Source organism: Triticum aestivum, chromosome 5B, assembly GCF_018294505.1.
Source record: "Triticum aestivum cultivar Chinese Spring chromosome 5B, IWGSC CS RefSeq v2.1, whole genome shotgun sequence".
NCBI lineage: Eukaryota > Viridiplantae > Streptophyta > Magnoliopsida > Poales > Poaceae > Triticum > Triticum aestivum.
Window position 1 is genome coordinate 682649419 of NC_057807.1, and position 9619 is coordinate 682659037.

A 9619-nucleotide genomic window follows, 5' to 3' on the forward strand; every position below is an offset into this window, starting at 1 on the left:
TTGGCGTGCATGCTGGTCTTGAGCACCCCGAGATCCACCAGCTTGGCCTTGGTCAAACGAACGTATGGTACCGCGAGTACCATGACGCTGTCAGTCCCGCGCCTCCTGAGATGGGCGCGGTGCATGTACGGACGCCGAGGTCTGTGCAGCCTTGTCCTTGGACCTGGCGGCACCGTGAGCTCCCTCGTCGACACCCGTTCTTCCGCCGGCGTCTACCCCACCACCCGTTTGCTCCGGTGGTGGTGGGATTGACACGGACGGATCAGCCGCCTCCGAAGCCTTCTTCTTCGGTGGCATGTCGATGAAGAAGATGAAGATCTAGCTCGTGTGAACGCCGGATCAGGTTCACACAACCTCGACGCCCCCTACCTGGCGCGCCAAAGATGTCGGGGGAGGCTGACCCACGAACACCTATGGGGCCGGCGGACCGAGCACCTTTTGGTTCGGCGGGGGGCGGAGGCCTCGCGAAGAGCGGATCGAGGCGAAGCACACGAGCGGTTTACCCAGCTTCGGAGCACTCCGGAGAGATAATACTCCTACTGCTGCATGTCTGAGTGTATTGAGTTCTTGCTTGGGGGCGCTAAGTGCTATAGTACACACTAGCTGCTAACGAGACCGAGCGTGAGTGTTTTCTGGCCTCGAACCCCCCCCCCCTACGTTGCGCATGGGCCTCCTTTTATATGCTCAAGGGGTCACCGACAGGTGGCAACGTAGACAAGGGCAAAAATGGAAAGGAATTGCGGTTGGTACAACTACTTGTATAGTGTATCATACCTAACCCTGACGGCAGGGGACAAAGGCATTAAATGCCCATCTGCGTCGCCCAAATAGTGCAAAAAGGGACCGTCAGGGACGCCACCGCTTGCCACGATGGCAATCTTGTCAGCGTCGCTTGCCACCGTGCACCGCTGGCTGCACAGCCTCTTGCCACGCGCGCCTGGAACGGTCCCAGGGCAACATGTTGGTGGATGTGCTGGAGCGTGGGTACAGAGTGGTAGCTTGCCGCAGCAAGTGCCTCGCCGCGGTCGTTGTCTTCTCGCGTCCGGAAGCTTGTCGCTCACCGGGCCTTGCCGGGATGCGTGGCACGTCGCGGCAAGTTCCTTGAGATGCCTTGGTTGGCCTTCCCGGCAAGCTCCTCTTGTCTCCTTGGCTTGAATACTTTGTTCTTGAATGGCTCCAAAGGAACCATGGAGGATCTTGGCAGTCACCCGGCAAGCCTTGCTGTGGGGTGCTGCGACTGCCCGTGCACAAGTTCGGGATACTAGGGTACCCCTACTCCAGTACACCGACAAGGGGGCAGCCGGAGGAGGAGGGCGAAGGGGGTGGCCGGTGGAGGAGGGAGGAGGGGCGCCCGGTGGAGGAGGGAGGAGGGGGCGGATGGAGAAGGAGGGAGGAGGGACTACCTCAGCGGAAGAGGAACGGCGGCTGCTGGCGACGGCGGTCGTTGGCGAACGATGGCGGCGGTGGACGACGGGGGCGCGGGGGAGAAAGTGAGTGAGAGGGAGAGTGAGGGGGTCGGTCGTGCAGGGACGATAAGGTAGGGTTAGTAGTAGCGCGTGTCGAAGAAAAGTGCTACTACTATGGAGCATAGCAGTAGCACGGTATTTGGATACGCGCTGCAACTAAGTGGGGCTAGCCATTATGCCCCAGTTCAAACTTAGCAGCAACATGTTTAGCTAAAATACGCTGCTACTAAAAGGATAGCAGTAGCGCATCTAACTGACACGCGTTACTACTAAGTAGCAGCAGCGCCTCATTTTACCCAGCGCTACTGCTACGATTCTGTGTATAAACTTTTTCCTAGTAGTGCATGTTTGCTGACAAATGGTAGATAGCTTCCTCTTACGCCCTTCAAAAAATTTCTACATGCAATGTGCAGTGATACTAACTGTCGTGTGAAAATTTGGAAACTCTCAGGGGTCATTGACCTTTTGAAGACATTTAAGTGATTTTCTAGCCATATAATAACCGTAATTCAAATTTGAACTAGATGTACATGCAATGGCTAGTGTGTGAGTTAATTCCATGTGCAGTAAATTAGAAGGAATTTTCAAACATATTGGTCTCACGGCATGGACACATGTACACGCATGGAATGGCATGACATTTTAATTCCAAAAAATTAAAAAATGATCAGGAAAACATGAAACCTTGTTTGATGTAATGTCATGCCAAGATGATGTGGTACAAAAATTGACCTGTTTGACGAAAGTTTGGACACATACCCCTCACAAACCAGAGCAACTCACTAGAAGGCTCGTGATTCCGAGAGAGAACAAGGCATGTTTGATGACGAACGACAGATAACTTCGTATTACGGCCTTCATAATTTTTCTACGTGTAATGTGCACTGATACAAACTGTCATGTGAAAATTTGAAAATTTCACGGGTCATTTGACCTTTTGAAGACATTTAAGTGATTTCCTAGACATTTAATGAGCGTAATTCTAATTTGAACTAGATGAACATGCAACAGCTAACCATATGTGGCACCCCTGCTCAGAGAAACCGGAACACCCCGTATTCCAGCCCAGAAATAGAGGAAAAGCCTCTGGAATACGACACTGCCTGACATAGAACAAATCAGCTCTTGCTACAAGAATAAATACACAGTTCTGATGTTACAAAGGTTCACATTAGCACGGCCACACTACGCCTGCGATACTACACTTGATGTATGCTAGAAGCGGAACAACTCGTAGCAATGGAAATATTCTAGCAGCGGAACAACGACGAAGGTAGTGAACTCCATTCCACAGGGACTCTGGCTGGGACGCGATCTAGCTTGCACAAACAGAAACCACGACAAGCAATCAAGCAATCGTGGCATCACCTGCAATCTGGCATGACACGCCAGGTCAGTATATTGAATGTACTTGCAAGCTCACAACCACCGAAAGCATCAACGCAAGACAACAACATAGCATTAAGTAGGTTAATTAAATTAACAGCTACCATAATGAAGCAACTAATAATCATGATATGAACTACTAGAATACTGATAAGCCATCATCTCATATCTCAAGTACCACATGAACCATCTCCCACTTGGCTAACCGGCCAAGCAAATACCATCTCGATCTCCTCGGGACCAAAACAAAATGGTGATGACTCACAGATCACAAACGGAACCACACCAGGTTCAACGGGTTACCTCGTTACCGAACGGCGATCATTCACAGATCACAAATGGAACCACACCGGGTTCAACGGGTTACCTCGTAACCGAACGTTGATCATTCACAGATCACAAACGGAACATCCACATGATCACCTCGTGACCACATCATAAACTGAATGATCCTTCTCAAGATCATCCCAACATCATCATCATCATCCTGCCAAACAGTTATAGCTCACAATATCAACATATACATCACCTATAAGTCATTCCATCATGTGAGTTGTTGATCGAACGGTGTGACCTAGTACGAACTTATGCCCATGACCGAGGACGCGTCTATCGATAGATTAAACACACACACTCTCTGCAGAGGTAGCGCACTTTACCCACACCACAAAACCCATGGCCTCGCACTCCCATTCGTGTGGACCAACGGCGTTCCGACAAAACCGATCTACGTCTATGACACTCTCCCGGTCACTCCGACTCACTCCCCACTGGGATAAGTCATGGGTGGCCCCGTGTCTACCAAAGACACCAACGGCCACCGTCGTGGCAAAACGGCCACATCATGGCAAAACGGTCCCAAACAGGGACAAGAGCTCTCAATACCAACTACGGGCACACAAGGTTATGTCTGCTTACTGGGCCAGGGTACCGCGCGCCCATAACCTTCCCTCGTTGGATGCATTGGCAAGAGGGAAGACAATAACATCGCATTAGGGCCTTCCCATAAAAGGCAAATGTGGTTGCTAGAAGATTACCCTCGATAGGAAGCCGGGTGATCATAACAATATCCTGGAGCATCACGGTCATCTCCCCGTTCCGAAGATGGAAGCTGTGTGTCTCCGGCCTCCAACGATCAACAAGCGCGGTGATTGCTGCAGCATTGAGGGGTGGCGTCAACCGGCTGACCAACTGAATGAAAGGTAGGAGTCCTGTCTCCCTTACATACGGTGTGTATCGCTCATCATACCGCATTCCCGAAAGGCTGACCCTGTGAGACCGAAGCTTCTGAGGTTGAAGATCCTACAAACAAGCAAATCATAAAATTACATATGGGGCATTTGTCTTTGAAATAAATACGAAATTCATAATTACCTCCTGCTGCACCGGCAAAGCGTACGACCGGTGTTTCTTGTCCCAGTGATCATCGAGAAGCCAAACCATCCTAACAATTTCAAACAAAGCATTCTTGTCAACACGTCAACCTATGTATAACTTTTCCATAGAAATAACATGTCAACCTATCTATCCAACATATGTATAACTTTTCCATAGAAATAACATGTCAACCTATGTATCCAACCTATGTATATGTCAATACAAATAAACTAAACTAGGCCTACTTCATACAAATAAACTTTTCCATAGAAATAACATGTCAACCTATGTATCCAACCATATCTTTTCGATAAAATAAACTAAACTAGGGTTCCCCAAATCAAACAAACAAGGGTTCTAATACATGCAAGATTCTAATCTAATCAAATCAAACAAAGGTTCCCCAAATCTTCAAAATAGCATATTTTCTATGGATAGAAAGAAGGGGATCGGAGGAGAGTACCTTCTAGGATGGATTGGTGACGAAATCCACGAACCAAATCGTCGGATCTGAAGGATTTGGGAGAGGGGATTGAGAGGGGGAGAGGAGGAAGTCGCCGTGCCGTTCTGTTCTGTAACCCCTCCTGGAACGAATGGGTGGGGTGGGGGAGGGGGAGCGGGCGGCTGCAATCTAAGTCACGGTACAACGCTTAAGGGCTAGGCACTGCACATTACATGTGTGGCGCCTAGCTCGGAGGTGTTGCACTGCTTGGGGTGCGGGCCCAGGGTTACCACGGTGGACAGGTGTGCAACGCCCCAGAGGTGGGCGCTGCACCGTAGGGTGTGACGCCGGCGTGTCGGGCGCCACACAAAAAAAGTCAGGCGCGTGAAATAGTTTTAGGTGCAGTTCATTTTGTGAATTCATTGCTTACCCTGCTCAAAATTGTCAATTTTGCCCTAAGTCGTCTCAGGGAATCACGTAACTGAAAGCCGTTGCCCAGGCACTTGGGACGGCAATAACTGCGACCTGGTTAAATAGGAGTACTACTCCAGATCTCACTGTTTTGGTTGCATGTGTTCAGTTCACTAAGGTAGCACATGACTTGTCTATGGACGAACTATTGCTGACACAGTACCCGATCGATCATTGTGTGTCATGCCAACTCGACATGCTCCTCGTGTGCAGACGAGCAGTACATAGGTTGCATCATAAAATCCTACCAGCCTTCTACGTAATGGATCGACAGAGCCCATATGCCATACATGGCAAGCATGTTCCCCTGGCAGGCAGGACACCAAGAGATCGAGGACACCGAGCATATCCTATTTAGATGTGTGCTTGTTAAATTCTTGCCGAGTTGTGCCCGTTCACGGCTAAATGTCACTTGGGTGTTTTGGACACTATGGTGCCGTTTTCCCTCCCGAGGGCATTGATTTGGAGCAGATATTCACTGTAGTGGGGGGCAACAGGTGAAGCGGTGTTGCATCTACTGGATTGAAGACGGAGGGTCTCGGTGGCACCTGGCACGGAGTAGTGAAGTCTCGGCGTTGGACGCGGTTTGATGGACGCGCGCAAGTGACGTTTTCTAGCATTGTGGTGACATGGACGACGGATGGGTCTGGCAAAGTTTATGCAATGATCCCTCTTGAAAATGGGACGGCAAAAGATGGCGGTGGCGGATCCTAGAGCGTGCGCATGCAGTGCGCGTTGTGGGACGCCTAGACCGGCAGGTATTCTCAGCTTGCCAAGCATGCGGCTTCTTGAGGTCACAGGATTAGATGTTGTCCGTTGATGCGGCCAGGGCTTATCTTTATACTTATAGGTTTAGCAACTTTATTCTCCTCGAAGGTGGCTTTGGGTTCGTCTTTGTATTTATTTTGTTAGACTCTATTGAATAACTTAATAAAGATGGTTGTATGTATCATTTTGATGCAGAGGCCGGGGGTAATCCTTCTTTTCACAAAAAAATGTCACTTGGGACCTAAGGGCATCTCTAACCTAATAACCCTCAAAAATATTTAACTCCTCAAAAAGATTTCCTTCTGAGGAGTCAAGCCTGAACTAACCAAACCCCAAATAGTTACTCCTCAAAAATTTGAGGAGTTAAGCCTCAAATTTTGTTCCTTCTGCACAAATTTGGGTAGTCACTCAGTCTCATCAAAAATATTCATTTCGTCTCACTCGTCCTCCGACGCCCAACGAAACACACCACCACCCCGGTGACCCATCTGACATCCCCGGCAACCGCCATGACTATGCCCTTGCACCCCTGCTGAACTCCGGCCAGATTCCAGTGAGACTCTTGTGAGATTTCGATGAAGTTGTACTTTGTTTTCTTGTCTTTCTGGTGGTCCTTGGCCACGACCACGCGCTCTCCCCATTATCCTTGGCCACGACCATGTTCCTTCTCATTGTCACTGGCCACAAACACATTTACCACATTATTACAAAGAAGCACATACACAGAACATGGATGGCAGCCGAATAGTTGCGTTCGAGACCACACTATCGTGTCGCCAAGAGAGCATAGAGGATAAGAGCTCATTCAGATGAAGGAGTGCCCAAATCATAGCCCGTGGATGCAATTTTTTTGCCAACTTTCTTGACTCCTTCCTCAAAAGTGCACGTCACGCTTGGTGAGCCGCTGTCAAATTACTTTTGCAGATCATCTACCCCAGGCCCTAGATAGCTCCCATACATCATCTACAGCCGAGAAATCGTCATTGTCCATATGGACAGAAGAACAAGGAAGAGTGAAAAAGAAGAAGGAATAAAGAAGAAGAGTGATTTCCATGTCGGGTATAATGCATTTCAGCAGTTAAGTTTAACGCTTTGGTTAGCTCCATAATTTTTTTAACTCCTGATATCTAAGGAGTTAAGATTTGAGGAGAAGTTTGAAGAGTTAATTTTTGTGGGTTCGGGCAGAGATGCCCTAATAATTTCTCGGATCTCGCTTCTTGTCTTTTGGTTTGCAATTTTCCCGCACAATATTGGAGTTCATGGACTACTCACAAGAAGTTGAGCATTAAGCTTCTACTCCCTAACTATCCCACTGATTGCCTATTCAAAATGATTGATTTTCTGGTGCAGTGGAAGACACTGACCATGGGTGCTGATGTTGCTTCCATTGAAGACTTGATGATCAAGATCTGCGTCACTGCTCATAGATTGCTTCCTGACGATGCTCCCCCAAATAATCTTATCTCCCTTATATTTCGTGCCCACGGGCTGGCCTACACGCCTCTAATTTGTTTATGAATCATGGTGAGCCTGAGACTTGTTGGATGATTTACCTAATGTGTGCCATGTTGGCTTTATCTATAAAGTCAGACACTAATGTCTTTTCTCGAAAATATATGGCAAGCACATTGGCATGGTAGGACATCTAGGTGATGGACAGACTGTGTATGCGTAAAGACAATCAATTAATAAGCAAGAATGGATCCAACAACCAAGGATGTCAATAAAGACTGCCACTTAATCTCGCTATATAGGATAATCTACAGTTTAAGACATGCCTGATTGTATGAACTAACTCTTCATAATCGTGGAAGGACCGAAGAGTACTAACAAGATGTGTGGCCTATTGCTTATTAATTCAAAATATTGTACTAACAGGTACAAATACACCAAATCCAATCAGTAACCTAGCTACTAATTAAAGATGTCAGAGATTCTCACATTGACATCTTTTCTCGAACTCACAAAGCACGGCTACTGAAAGTAGAAAAACTACCTCGTGGTGCAACCGTTGCACCACTACAACTTATTGGCATGACGAAAGAGGAGAAATTTTCTCTCCAGGTTTGCTCCAAACACACCACACACACAAATCATATGTGATGGTTGCTGCTTCTTAGTTCTTAATTAACATCTTCATGTTCATTCGATCCTCCATATTATTATTTTCCGCCATGGCGACGCCGTCTCAATGCAGAGTCGAGCTTGCACACAATATCTTCCACTGTGATGTTGAAGCCTTCGTCCACCTGAAATGAAAATAATTTGACTAGTTGGTTTAAAATAAAGTTTATTAGTTTTTTTGTCCTTGGTTAAAATATATAGTGATAAGTGAAGTTTAACGTTGTTCGACAATCATATGAAAGTTAGATGACTCAAAATTTGCACCGTCGATTGATTTAAATCAGAAGTACATTCTTATGGCTGCAATTTATAACTGTTATCGGATATATGTTTAATGCAAGGAATACGCTTTGCTCCCAAAACTATTTCAGCGGAGTTCCGGTTTGTCACCATAAATATCACCAGCTATTAAATCTTTATATGGAAATGTTTACAAATGTGCAGGTTTATAATTAGTGTTACACATAGCATTTGCGACAAATTTGCTACTGGCACATAGGTAGTCCCCTTATTTTCTTAAAAAAAATCAATTTCTTTTTCTTGGCCCATGCATAAGGTAGTAGTCTTTTGTACTCAGGGGGCACAAAATTGTTATCACTAATTTAGCAAGAAATGCAAAATGGTTAATGACATCTTGTCATCGATGCAAAATATCACATAAAAAACAAATAATTGACTCAGCAGCAAGTGTAATCTATAAAGAAAATGTGTTGATTAAATTAACAAAGTTGTCTTTGCCATGATATTTATATGGCTGCTGATCAATTTTAATCGGAAATATATTCTTATGGCTGCCATTTTATAACTTTTTGGATATGTGTTTATGTAATTAAGGAAAACACTTTCCTCCGAAAACTTGGAATTCCGGTTTGCCACCATAACTATCACCGAATTAATACTCAATATTCGTAAGAAAAGTTAACAAAATGTGAAGTTTGTATAATTAATGATAGACGTAGCATTTGAGGCAAATTTTCTACTCCTGTTGAATTATTTTTCCAATTTAGTTTTCTTGGCCCATACATAAATTAGTAGGCCTTCATACGTAGAGGCCAAATAATTGTTCTCACTAGTTCTAGCAAGAAATGCAAGATGGTTTTATTACATCTTGACATCATCTCAAAATGTCACATATTTGAACCCCTTCGTATTTTCTGTCAAATTTTGATCAGTCTAGTCAGTAACAAGTACTACCTCTGTCCTGATTTATTGGACCCCTTCGTATTTGTGTCAAATTCTGATCATAAGTTTAAGTAAAATATGTTAATGTATGTCACAAAAAATTCTATGGTTGAATTCATATTTGAACATAGTTTCCAATGCTATAATTGTTGGTGACATGCATAGACATTTTGTTAGTTAAATCTATGATCAAAATTGACACTAAATACGTGGGAGACCAATAGATCAGGCTGTATGTAGTATATGTAATCTATAAATAACAATATTGCAGATTAAAATGATGAAGTTGCCTTTGCCGTGAGGTTTATGATGAGAGTGGAGGTCGGCAACGACATGACATTAGTGTGTGTGATGGTAAGAGCAACTCTAGCCGCGCCCACAACAGCCCCCTAACCCCCCCCCC